At 44.3% G+C, this 12,341-nt stretch overlaps 1 protein-coding gene and 1 long non-coding RNA gene across 4 annotated transcripts in view; one reads left to right on the top strand and one right to left on the bottom strand.

Annotated features, from left to right (window-relative positions):
• Positions 1–3,936, bottom strand: part of RCAN3 (RCAN family member 3) — a 41,612-nt gene extending 37,676 nt beyond the window's left edge. Inside the window, exon 1 of one of the 3 annotated variants that reach the window (XM_008544573.2) lies at positions 3,667–3,936. The gene's annotated coding sequence lies outside the window, so the exon portion shown is untranslated. Of the gene's footprint in view, positions 1–2,973; positions 3,639–3,666 lie in introns of those variants that run through there. The other 2 variants (XM_070597701.1, XM_008544574.2) reach the window with 2 other exon arrangements.
• A 134-nt stretch (positions 3,937–4,070) lies between these two features.
• LOC139079922 (uncharacterized) lies at positions 4,071–10,791 on the top strand. The gene is made up of 2 exons (XR_011533963.1): positions 4,071–5,094; positions 5,976–10,791. It is a non-coding gene; the product is annotated as an uncharacterized lncRNA (long non-coding RNA).
• The last annotated feature ends 1,550 nt before the right edge of the window (positions 10,792–12,341 follow it).

Raw genomic sequence — 12,341 nt, forward strand, 5'->3', positions numbered from 1 at the left:
CAAATCAAAACTACAATGAGGTATCACCTACTCCTGTCAGAATGGCTACAATTAACAAGACAGGACAAGTGCTGGAGAGGACGTGGAGAGAAGGGAACCCTCATACACTGCTGGCAGGAAATGCAAACTGGAGCAGCCACTATGGAACATAAACAGTACGGAGATTTCCTCAAAAAATTAGAACTACCATATGACCCAGCTATTCCACTGCTGGGTATTTACCCAAAGAACATGAAAATACGAATGTGTCAAAATACATGCAGCCCTATGTTCATCGCAGCATTATTCACAATAGCCAAGACTTGGAAGCAACCAAGGTGTCCATCTAGGGACAAATGGATAAAGAAGATGTACTATACATACATCATGGACTACTACTCAGCCATAAGAAATGAAGAAATCCAGCCATTTGTGACAACATGGATGGCCCTTGAGTGTATTATGCTAAGTGAAATAAGTCAGAGGGAGAAAGTCAAAGACCATATGATCTCACTCATAAATAGAAGATAAAAACAACAACAATCACAGAGAGACAGAGATTGGACTGGTGGTTACCAGAGGGGAAGGGGGAGGCAGGGGGGCAAAAGGGGTGCCTAGGCATGTGTATAGTGATGGATTGTAACTATTCTTTGGGAGGTGAACATGATGTAACCTATACAGGAATCGAAATATGATATACACCCAAAATTTATAACGTTATAAACCAATGTTACCACAATAAAAAATAAAATAAAATGAGAAAAATATATACTCAAATGATCTAATTCCAAGCAACAAAAAGGCTACAGAAATAAAACTAACAGTTTGTAACATTTCAAGAAAACTGTTCAACATCAGATGTATCAATAAAATGGGCAACCAGCAGCAGTAATAATATGGTCCCAGCATAGAAACATTTAAAGATCTAAAAACAGAAAGCTAGCTGAAGAAGGGCCTTTTTTATGGGCCTCACAGAATTTTATGCTGTAATGCAGTGCGCCCAGGCTCAGAGACATTACCATTCAGATGACGGTTCTCTCGCCAAAGGCAAAGCCACAAGATTTTTTGGATATAACTTACATCTACACTTGTCAACCATTTCATAATTTTCTGAGATCATAAATACAGTTAAATCTGAATAGAAAGAGGGATGATCAAAGTCAGCCAGTGGAAATGACAATCCTAGCACATGTGTAAGAAAATCATCTTATGAGGTAACATAGCTGGAACTTAAAAAACTAAATCAGTTTTACAAAGGCAAAGAAAAAAATTACAAAAGTACATTGTTTCTATGCTATTATTACTGGAATTGTTGCTAACTCTGTCCCACCCCAAGTGTTACCAAACTGAGCCGTCCCTCAGTTTACTAACCCGGGGGAATACTGACTGGTTCCACAGAAAGGGCTAACCAATATCCTCCAGCTTCTGTAAGCAACAGCCCATGCTAATCAGGATTTAGCATCATCTCCAGCACAATTGTAGCTGTGGCTGACTTCTGGCAAACTGTTTCTTCACGGAATCATCAAACGAGTGGAAAACTCCAAGTAGCACGACCATCTGCTCTGCTACAACAAGCCTTGTGACAAAACTGATCCTTCAAGGCAAAATGTCAAATGCGGGGATTTGATTTTGCATTTTAAGTTCTGATCAGAAAAAGGTAAATTCCCCCTCCTCTAGGATTTTTAAAAAAATAATTTTTCAAAGTAATGTGCTTTTCAACTTGGTGAATACTTTACACACCTTAGCTAGATGCACTTCATTATTTTTTGATGTGTTCAAAACGCTACTGAGCGATACTGGAAGCAAACAAGTGCCCCCTTTCCAGCTCGACAAGTGCCCTGCTGAATCACCTTGGAAAAGTCATGCGGCTTTTTGTTTTATGTTTGTTCTCATATATAAAATACGGAAAATACTCACAGATGCCGTCGAATTACTAAATTCTTTTTAAAAACTTCTAAATTATAAATTTGGACCCAATTTTTAGAAACCCTCAAGACTGTCAATGTGGGGGTTCTGATGAACTATCACGCAACCCTTGACCCTCCACTCTCTCCTCGCTCACCACTCAGGGGGAGAAGTTTACTACTTCTTAGTAGCTGTGGTAAAAAATAAAATAAAATTAGATTTTTGTATTTTGTATGTTTCAATGACCTGTGCCCTCTTTTCACAGATAATCTAGAATTGGTCCTGCTGTAATTATTGATATTTAGTTCTCCACCAGGAGGAGTGGTATTTGTTAGAGAGAGGACAGAAACAAACAACAAAAAACTCAACTGTCAGAACATATGAAAATAGTAAGTTTTAAAGACTAATTGAAGTAGAGATATTAAAGACTGATGCTATTTGTTTTGCTGTATATAATTCATTTTCCCTCACTATAACCTCAACATTCCAGGCGAAAAGCGGAAAGCCACTGTCTGACCTCCACCTTCTGCGGTTTTTTGGGATCTAAATAACAAACGGTATTGAACTTTAGAGCTTCCATTATGTCTCAGGCTACTGCCTAATGGATTTCCAAATCACACTATTTTTCAGGATGTTTTGCTTAAGTTTTTCAATCAACAACTCCTCTAGCACCATACGAAATCTGTTCTCATTTGTAACCTTTAACATCCACATGTTTACTAAAAGCTTTACAATTCGATAGTGGGAAAAATCTTGTTTTCCCTAAAAGCTTTGAAATGTCTTCCCAAACTAAAAAAGAAAAGGTGCTGCCCACGCAGTAAAATGCAAAGCTGATGGCACGGCTAAAGAAGGGGCGCTCCGTTTCCAGGCCTTTCACTGTCTTCCTGCATCAAAAGTCCGTTTCTAGAATACCAATATAAAATCTCCACCAAAAGGTACGAATTTGTGTGATGTGCAAACATCTATATCCTGAGTCTCAATATTGTGTTTTTATAATTTAATATATTGAACCAGAGCTAATGAAATAGTCTTCAATTATTTTAAATCATATGTAATCACAGCTACAAATAAGCCAGTTGCTTCTCTTACCACACAGTACATCCGAGACTTCAAGGAAATGCAGAGTTCTACGAAAAGTTCAAATCAATGTGGCGTGACAGGTCATTTTCAGTTAAGAGGGAGCAAATAATCCTCGTGCGTATCTGAAACACGGATCTCAACTGCTCCCTACGCTAGACTCCTAATCCCTGAAGGAGATGAGCAGATTTTGCACGGAGGCTGGAACAAAGCAACCTGCCACCAGACGCTGCCGCTCTGCCAGGCAGCGGATGAGAGCGGAGAGACAAGTTTGAAGAAGTTCGCGAGTAAGGACGGCGCCGGCTACCCGGGCATCGGGGAGACGGGGAGCAAGAAGGGGCTTCCACCTTCTGCGCGGCCCCGTTTGACCCACTGCACCTTTCCCGCCTTCAGGAGCAGGCTAGGCCTGTCACCTTTTCACAAAGCCAGAGAAAAGAGGGGAGAACAAGCGTCTTGGTTTTGTTTTCCAAAACATCACCCCAGAGCTGCCGGAGGAGGCGCCGGGCGGGGACGGGCTGGCCGCGGGGGGCGAGGACGCCAGAGCATCTCTAGGGTCTCGGGCACTGGAGCGCCCACCCTCCTGGGCGTCCGCAGCCCGGTTACTGATTTACTCGCTTCTCACTTCCCGCACCCCGCCCCAGCGCCGGCTGCAGCCTCGCTCGGAGAAGCCGGGCGCCGGCCCCGCCCCGCGGAGGGGAGACTCACCTGCGCGCTTGGCCGCGGCGGGCGGGCAGGGGAGAGGCCGCGCGGCCCGACGGGCTACGCGGAACCGGGCGCCGCGACGAGCAGAGCCGGGGAGACGCGCCGGGAGGCGGACGGCGGGCGACGGGGCGCGGGCGGGGCACGGTGGGAGCGGCGCCGGCCGCCCGCAGCCTGGCCGCCACGCCCTCGACGCCGGCGGGAGCGGCCGCGAGCGGCGACAGGGCCCAGCCCGGCTGCCGGCGTCGCGCGCGCGCTCCCGGGCCGCGCGGCCCCGCCCCACCCCACCCCGCCCCCTCCCCGGCGGAGCGCGCGGCGCAGGCGCCCGAGGCCGGCGGCCGGCGGCAGGAAGGCCCCGCCCCTCGCGCGCGGCGTTGGGGCGCGCGCACGTGGCCCGCCCAGCTGGGTTTCCGCGCTCCCAGCGCGTGCGGCGGGGCTCTTAGGCACCCCCGACGGCAGCACCCCTTGGCGTCTACCCACCGGGAACGGAGACAGCTTATCTCCTTTTCCTGCTGAGCCCGTTAATGTCGCCCACAAGAATAGTTAGTGGGAACGTCATGAACATTTCCTGGGGCCGGTGACTGTGTACACTGCGCCGCGTGCTTCACCTCGTTCGACCTCGCGGTTCCCGGCGAACCGGATGTTCTCCTCCTTTTATGGAGGACGAGGGCTTCCACGAGCTTAATGGCCGCAGGAGAGGCGGCTCGTCGGGAGCTGAGCTGGAGGCAGCGCGGGCTGCGCGACTGCTCATCCTGAGCTCTTAACCGGGATGCCTCCTCCTGCTGCTCGTCCTCCTCTCTCCCTCCACCTTCTCCTCCCTTCCTTTCTCTCCTCCTCTTCACCTTATGTACAATAGTGATATTTATATTTTTAGTGCTTTATTTTCCGTTTACAAAACACTCCTCACGCACCGTCTTGCTTGATTCTCTTAGAAGGCCCTGGCGACACGGGGGGCATAATTACGCTTATTTTACAAAGAGGAAGAGCAAGGGCCTGAGCTGTTCGATGAGTTTCCAAAGTTACAGCGGTAGGATTGGGGCTTTGAGGCGCAGATATTAATATTTATTTTATTATTATTATTTTTACAAGGCATCGGAGCCAAGCTTGGAATGGAGACTGTCTCTTCCCTTAGCTCACTGAGAGGGAAACAGAGGCAGAGAGCAGGAAAGGAATTTGTCTTCAGCGTGTGCAGCTGGAAGATCAGCTTTGTTCACCCGCGCGTGGCCCCCGAAGGCAAAGTGAAGCAAATTGAATGTGGAAACCAAGGAAGCAGTGTTGTCAGGCACTCAGCACCTGGGTCGCAGGCAGGAGAAGGATTCAAATGTGTGGAAGACACCCAATCTCCGTTAGATCTAAACTAAGGGAGCGGGGTTGGATCATGGCCGCCATCACTCTTTGACAGCTGGCACTGCGCCCATCGCAGAGACGCACCAGGTGGATCCCCGCCCCCTTGCTTCCTGCTCGTTGCTTCTGTAATGTGTGCTGCTTCTAACCCTGCTGTCCCTGCTCCCCACCTTGATCTAACCACGAGCTTCCCTTTCGTTCATTTAACAAATATTATGAAGAGTCACTTCTTTCAACAAGGTCACCCTAAGAACCTCAGTAAGTTTCTTCTCTAAATTCATCTAACACAGCAACTTGGGTAAAAAGTTGAGTTTTCAGGTCCGAGGAGTTTGGAATTGTTCACCCTGTAGCTCCGCTTGAGGATCCATAATGCGTGCTCCCACAGAAATGGCCCTCCAGGGTCCTAGCGTGAAAGACTGGCTTAGCCTTGTCTCACTCAGAGTTTCCCTGAGGTCTTAGGCCCTACGCCGGGCACTGGCTTGCGAGAGTAAGGCCCACACAAAGCTACCCCTCCAGGAGCTCACAGATAGGGGAGACGGATAAGCCAACAACTAATTGTGATACAGTTTTATACCTGCACAAATACAGGCATTTGCAAAATGCTGACAGAGCAGAGGAAAAGAGGGAGCAGTTCTACCTGGAAAACTGAGGGAAGGAGTCACAGTTAAGAGGCTATTTGAGTAGGAGTTTTCTAGGTAGAGAATATGGAAAGGGCATTCTGTAATAATAACAGCATATTAAGAGACATATAGGTATACCGTCGTGTTGATCTTTGGGCTAAGTATTAAATATCATTAGAGTCTTTTTTTTTTTTTTTGCATGCAATACATCAAACTGGGTTAAGAAACAAATGAACAGAAAAGTTGTGGGCTTCAGGCATGCCTGGATCCAGGGGCTTAAAACTATGACATCAGGATTTAGTCTTTCTTCTCCGTTTCCTAACTGTGTTTTCCTTTGTGTTGACTTTTCAGTCTCAGGCTGCCCTTCCCAGAGAGACGGCAGAATGACTGCTTACAGCTTGAAATCACATCCTTACTGACAGAGTTTCTTTCCCTGGATGCTGTCAACAAAAGTCGTGGGATTGCATCTTGTTGGTATGAGCTGGGTTACTTGTGCATCAGTGAACCACTCTCTTGAGAAGGGGCGTGGAATATTCGGACAGCCCAGGCCTGGGTCATGTGCCCCCTCCAGAGCTGAGGTGTGGTCGGCAGCTCTCAAATCTCATGGACTAAGAAGTGGGAAGAGGTGACTTCCCATGCAAGTTGTTTTCTGTTGGTTCATTGAGATCTATGCTCCACCCTTTTCCTTCCTAATCTGTGCCTCAGGAGGCCAACCTGCACGGACTGCTTCTGTGGGTCCCTTATCCTCTGGCTCACAGTTGAATTTATCCAATAGAAGACATTGGAAGGAGGTCAGAGGGTTGGAGGAGGATGGAGTCAGGGAATTATTCCACACGTCCCTTCCCTTCCAGGTCACTGCAGGTTGGCTGCATACATCCACTGAGCCTTCCGGCAAGGGACCCTCTTCATACAGGTCTCTGTCTGGTTATGTTAAAGTCTCCCTTCTCTTGGCCCAGATATGGTAATGGCTCCCTACCCTCACTCCTTCTGTGTCCCTCAACCCTAGCCACACATCTGTAAATAACCTTTCCCAAACTCACCTCAGGTTAGCCTTTTGCTGGAACCCCATGGTTGCATTCACCAAGAGCAATTCAAGTTTCTATTAGCAAAAGAAAGGGAAATGGTAAGGAGCAGGCAAGAGCAATAAGATAGCAATGCCGGTTTGGTAGAGCTGTTGCAATACTGAAGACTAGAGATGACAGTGGCTTGGGCAAGTGTCATAAGGGAGGAAGTTGTGAAAAATAGCATGATCCTGGCTCTGTTTTAAAGGCAAGGGTAACAAAATTTACTGATGAATCACATGTGAGTTATGAGCATTAGAGAGGAGTTGAGGGAGGAAGCAGTTGGAAGACAGATCTGGAGCCCAAGAGTGAGCTCAGATCAGGCAGTGATTCGGGAGGGAGGCATGGTGGGTAGTTGAAATCATGGGCTCAGAGGAGATGACCCTGTGGACTAGAACACAAAAAAGTGCAGAGGGCAGAATCCAGCACAACATCAGTCTTTCCATGGTGGACAGAGGAAGAGCTGCCATCTCATGTTCATCAACTAGGTTGTGAGCAACTGGAGAACACGAAGGGGACCTTCCACGTCTTTCCTCTTTACCATCATGTCCAGCAAGGCTCTGGGCACACAGTGTGTAAGAAACACTTGTTTGATGAACTTTATGCAGTTTCACATTTCTAACCCTCCCTTGCTCCTCACTGTGAGGTTTGAGTTACAGGCAGAGAGGAAAAGAGAGGGAGAAACTGATCTCTTGGGACTCAGTCCATTGAAAGTCGTGGCAAGGTTGACAAGCATTTTGCTCTGCTGGAAAACTCGGTAGAAACTGTGAGATGATGCTATGGATCCTGAGCCGCTCATCTCTTGCCTTTCAGGAGAATTTCCAGACAGATGATTTCATTTCAGATTTTGTTGTTTTTATTTGAGCGGACTTAAAAGTCAATACTTTAAAAAGTCTTTATTAGGTTTGTGCTATGGAAGTAAGGGAAGTGGTAAAAGATATCTTTCTCACACTCAAATGTTGCTGGTGGGAAAAAGGATACAACCATTTTTGGCGATTGTTTGCCACTTTATCAAGCTAAATGTACACCCACCCAGAAATTCCACTCCTAGATAGATTTCTCAAGAGAAATGTAAGCAAATGTATATACACACATACATAAAAGGCTCATGCAAGAATGCTCTTAACATCTTTATTCATAATATCCCCAAACTGGAAATGTTCTATATGTCCATCAAAAGAAGAATGGGTAAACTATGGCATATTCAGAGAAATACTACACAGTCATGAAAAAGAACGAACTACTGATACACCTAACAACATAAATAATTCTTGAAAGAAATTGTTGAGCAAGAGATGTCAGACACCACACAGCTGTAAATGTATGACTCCATTTATGTGAAGTTCAAGACAAGGCAAAACTAGTCTATGTTGACAAGCATCAGAATAGTGGCTGCTTCTGACTGGTGAGGTTGATTGGAAAGGGACACAGGGCACATTCAGGGGTTATGGAAATGTTCTTTCCATGTTGTACATTTGACACATATTTATTGGATGTTTGCTATTTGCCAGGCACTGTTCTAGGCACTGGGAATATAGCAGTGAACAGACCAAGGCCCTGCTCTTATACAGACCTACCTCGGTTCTTTTCATTGCCTGCATAGCATCAATGCTTTTAAATAGGAAAAAAGTGGCCTTTCTTTAAATATAGCCAATGACAAGTCTGAGGAACTTGCTTCTCACTCATTTTTTAGTTGCTGGTGGGAAGACAGCAAAATATACTGGAAAGAGCATGAGCTTTAGGGGGTCTGCTCCATAATTAACTGGTTGTGTGATCATCCAGCAAGTTCTTTAAACCCACTGGACCTTACTTTTCTTATCTGTTAAATGGCATTGATGATACCTGCTTTGCAGGGTTCTTTTATAAAGTGCCAGACACACTACAGATCTCAGTAAACATTAGTTGGTTTATAATCAGTTTACAAGTAAATTTTATTCAGGGCAGCAATGTGCTGCCTCCCTTGCAGCGAGATATGACTTAATTTTGCCTAGTGAGATGTGAGCAAAAGGAAGCTGACTTAGCTGAGAGAGGTACCCTTTGCCCTTCTACTGTTCCTACTTCTTCTAGCCTGCAATTAAATATGATGGCTGGAGCTCCAGCAGCCATTTTGGAGCAGGAGGTAACCTTAAAGATGGAAGCCACATGCTGGGATGGTGGATCAAAAAGATGAGAAACCTGGATCCCTTGTGACACTGGAGCTGCCATACCAGTCCTGGGTTGCCTATATCCAGACTGCCTTTACTTGGGAGAGAAATATTCTTCTATATTGTTAGATGTCTGTTGCAGCCAAACCTAATCTCAACTGATATACCCTGTTAAGTGATCCCACAGTTTCCTGTACTACTTTTCATAGCATATATCACAATTGTAATTAAGAGAATAAGTATGCAAATACTGTGTAATGCCTAAGTCCCCAACTAGAATATCAGTTCCATGGGGGCAATCTGTTCACTGATAGATCCCCAGCTCCTACAACAACATCTGGTTCTGATATACAGCAAGTACTCAATAAGTGTGGAAGAGAGGATGAAGGGGAGGAAACAGCTGCTTCTGATTGTGAGAGAGCGCGTGAGAAAGGAAGAGGGCTGCACATGGAAGCTTGCCTGCCAGTGATCCCTCCCCACCCCCACCCCGGCTCATTACTGTGCATCTGGGTGCACTAGATATTTTAATTCATGATCTGCCACATACTCTAGATCTCCTATGGGATTTGCCTCACAGATGACAGCCTTTTTTTAAGAGCCTTAAGTTAACCTGCCTCCCTGGTAACACCCTCATTTGTCTCCCACTCCTGGAAAATCAGTCTTCCCCCACAAGTGAGTTGCACATGATCCAATCCCTCGCTGGAGGAGTGACACTTCTTATCAGCACCACATTCAACATTGGTTGGGAGATGAGTGATGTCAATTTTTGATATTTTTTTATTTTATCATTATAAAAATTAGAGTTGGCCTATATAGGTCACTTGAAAACAAAAGGATAAATAAGAAAATTAAAATCACTTACAACCTCATGGTTTAGAGATAGTCACTATTCAATAATTTGATATATTTCCTTCCAATCTTTTTTATTCTTTTTTTTTTTTTTTTTTTTTTGGTGAGGAAGATTGGCCCTGAGCTAACATCTGTTGCCAATCTTCCTCTTTTTTTATTTCTCCCCAAAGTCCCAGTACATAGTTGTATATCCTAGTTGTAGGTCATTCTAGTTCTTCTATGTGGGATGCCACCACAGCATGGCCTGACGAGTGGTGTATAGGTCCGTGTCCAAGATCTGAACTGGCGAACCCTGGGCCACCAAAGCAAACTTAACCACTGCGCCACAGGGCCATCCCCCTTCCAATCTTTTTTTGTAAGATTAGGTATCATTGGAATCATTCAATTTGGATCTTCCATTTATTTTGGTTAACATTATATTGGAAGCATTTCCTTGTGTTTTAAAATACTATTTTAAAATATGCCTTTTAATGGCTACATAATATTGCATTGTGTGTATTCTATTATTAATGTAATCATTCATTGTTGGAATCAAGATTTCTTTGGAATTTTCTCTTATATAATTAACTATACAATGGATACCTTTATATAAAAACATATTGTTGCATTTATGGATATTTCCTTAGCATAGATTTCCAGAAGAGGTTACTAGGCAAAGAGGCATGAACATTTAAAAAAACCCTTATTGGAAATTGACAAAATGCATTTCAGAAAGGTTCTTCAAACCATACACTCCCACATCTTCAGTGTATGTCTTACCACATCCTCAATAATATTGGGTATTGTGTTTAATTTTAAAAGCCTTTCCTGTTTGATAGGCAAAAACAACCCCATGGCATCTTGATTACAGGAGAGGATGAACATGTTTCATGTGTACTTCATTTGAGAACTGCCAAAATTCTTTCTCCATTCTTCTATTGAGCTATGAACATTGTATGGTTGTAAGAACAGCTTATACATTGTAGATGGTAACCCTGTGATTATTATATTTGCTGAAATTTTCTCATTTTGTGATTTCCCTTTTGAATTTTTCTTTTTTTTGATATACAAGCATTTAAACATTTTTGTTTATGTAAATGTACCAATAATTTACTTCATAAATTTTTCACTTGCTTTTCCGCCTTGCTGACATTTAATTAATAGTGACCTTCATCTTTTTGATGACTTCTATCTTCTGCATTTACCACTTTAGTTTAATTGAAATTTATTTTAGTATAAAAATACGAGGTAAGACTCTAACTTAAATTCTTTTTCCAATGATTCTAACATCTAACATTCTAACAAGAATCCATTTAACCCACTGCTTTGTATATATACAATTTAGTATATATAGAGACAGTATATAGATATTTCTGGGTTATTTCTTTTGTTTCATTGATCTAGCTGTTCATAGAAACTGTTTTGATAATTTAGTTTTATTATCTGGAAAGGAATGTCAGGGTACACGTATTTCCAAACACTTTGCACAAAAGTTTTACCAATGTATGCTGCCTGCTCCCCACCTCCCCTTCCCACGACCCTCCACCTTGAGCAGTGGATGAGAGCGCCTCCCTCAGGGCTGCGGGCGCTTTACTTAAAAGTCTTCAAAAAACTGCAGGCTCACATCCTGGTTGTGCTACTGACTAGTTGTTTAACCGTGAGCGAATCTCACAGGCATTAAGCCTGGGTCCTTTTCGACTTAATGGAAATAACCGTGGTACGTCCCTCATAAGATGGTTTTGAGGCGCAAATGAATTATGTTTTGAAAGCTCCCGGAAAACTATAAAATCTTAATAAAAATGTGGACAATTAATAAGTATTACATTTTTATAAAGGGAAATATGTCTTTAAAAAACCCACTCCTGCATAGTTTTGAGGATTGGGTATGGATCTGTGTTCTGGAGCCTGGATGCTGCATTAGAGTTCGTCTTGCTGTGTTGCTCTGAGTTGCAAAGAATCACTTCTATTCGCTTGCACACTCCCAGGCTGCAGCACGAACAGCAGATCCGTTCGAGAGCAGCCGTGCCACTCCACGCTGGAACGAGCTGCTCTTTAAATGCTGCAGTCCTTGAATTTGTTAGGAGGAGATATTATTTCCTGATTAATTTGAGCTGCAGATGGGTCGGGAATAATAAGAGGGAGATGACCATAATCAGGAAGTGGGTGGGGCACAGAGAGCAAAGGAGAAAATGGAACATTAAAAACGGGCAGCTGCATGAACTGCCCAGGGATTCAAATGATTTTGATTTTTCTTGACTATTCATCAGGGCTTGATCAGGAGACAGAAATCACACCGGTGATTTGAACAGAAAGCATTATAAAAAAACGTTTCCTAGATATAAACTTGTTGACTAGTAACTGCACAGGGTAAAAAAAAGTCCAAGGGAGCATAGAGGCAGCATGCACAGGAGGCAGCTTCCATTCCTAGGGCGAAAGGAACCAAGGGCAGACATTGTGAGTATTAAAACATAGAAGATAGGATATTCAGCAATAAAAAGGGACGAAGTACTGATACATGCTGCCACTTGAACGAACTGTGAAAACATGCTGAATGAACGGAGCCAGCCGCACACGTCCGCAGGTTGTGTGACTCCATTCATATGAAAGGCCAGGAGAGGGAGATCTCTAGAGACAGAAAGCAGAGCAGTGGTCGCTGGGAGGGTCGGGATCGGGGATAGGGAGGT

The sequence above is a fragment of the Equus przewalskii genome, chromosome 2, assembly GCF_037783145.1.
Source record: "Equus przewalskii isolate Varuska chromosome 2, EquPr2, whole genome shotgun sequence".
Lineage (NCBI taxonomy): Eukaryota > Metazoa > Chordata > Mammalia > Perissodactyla > Equidae > Equus > Equus przewalskii.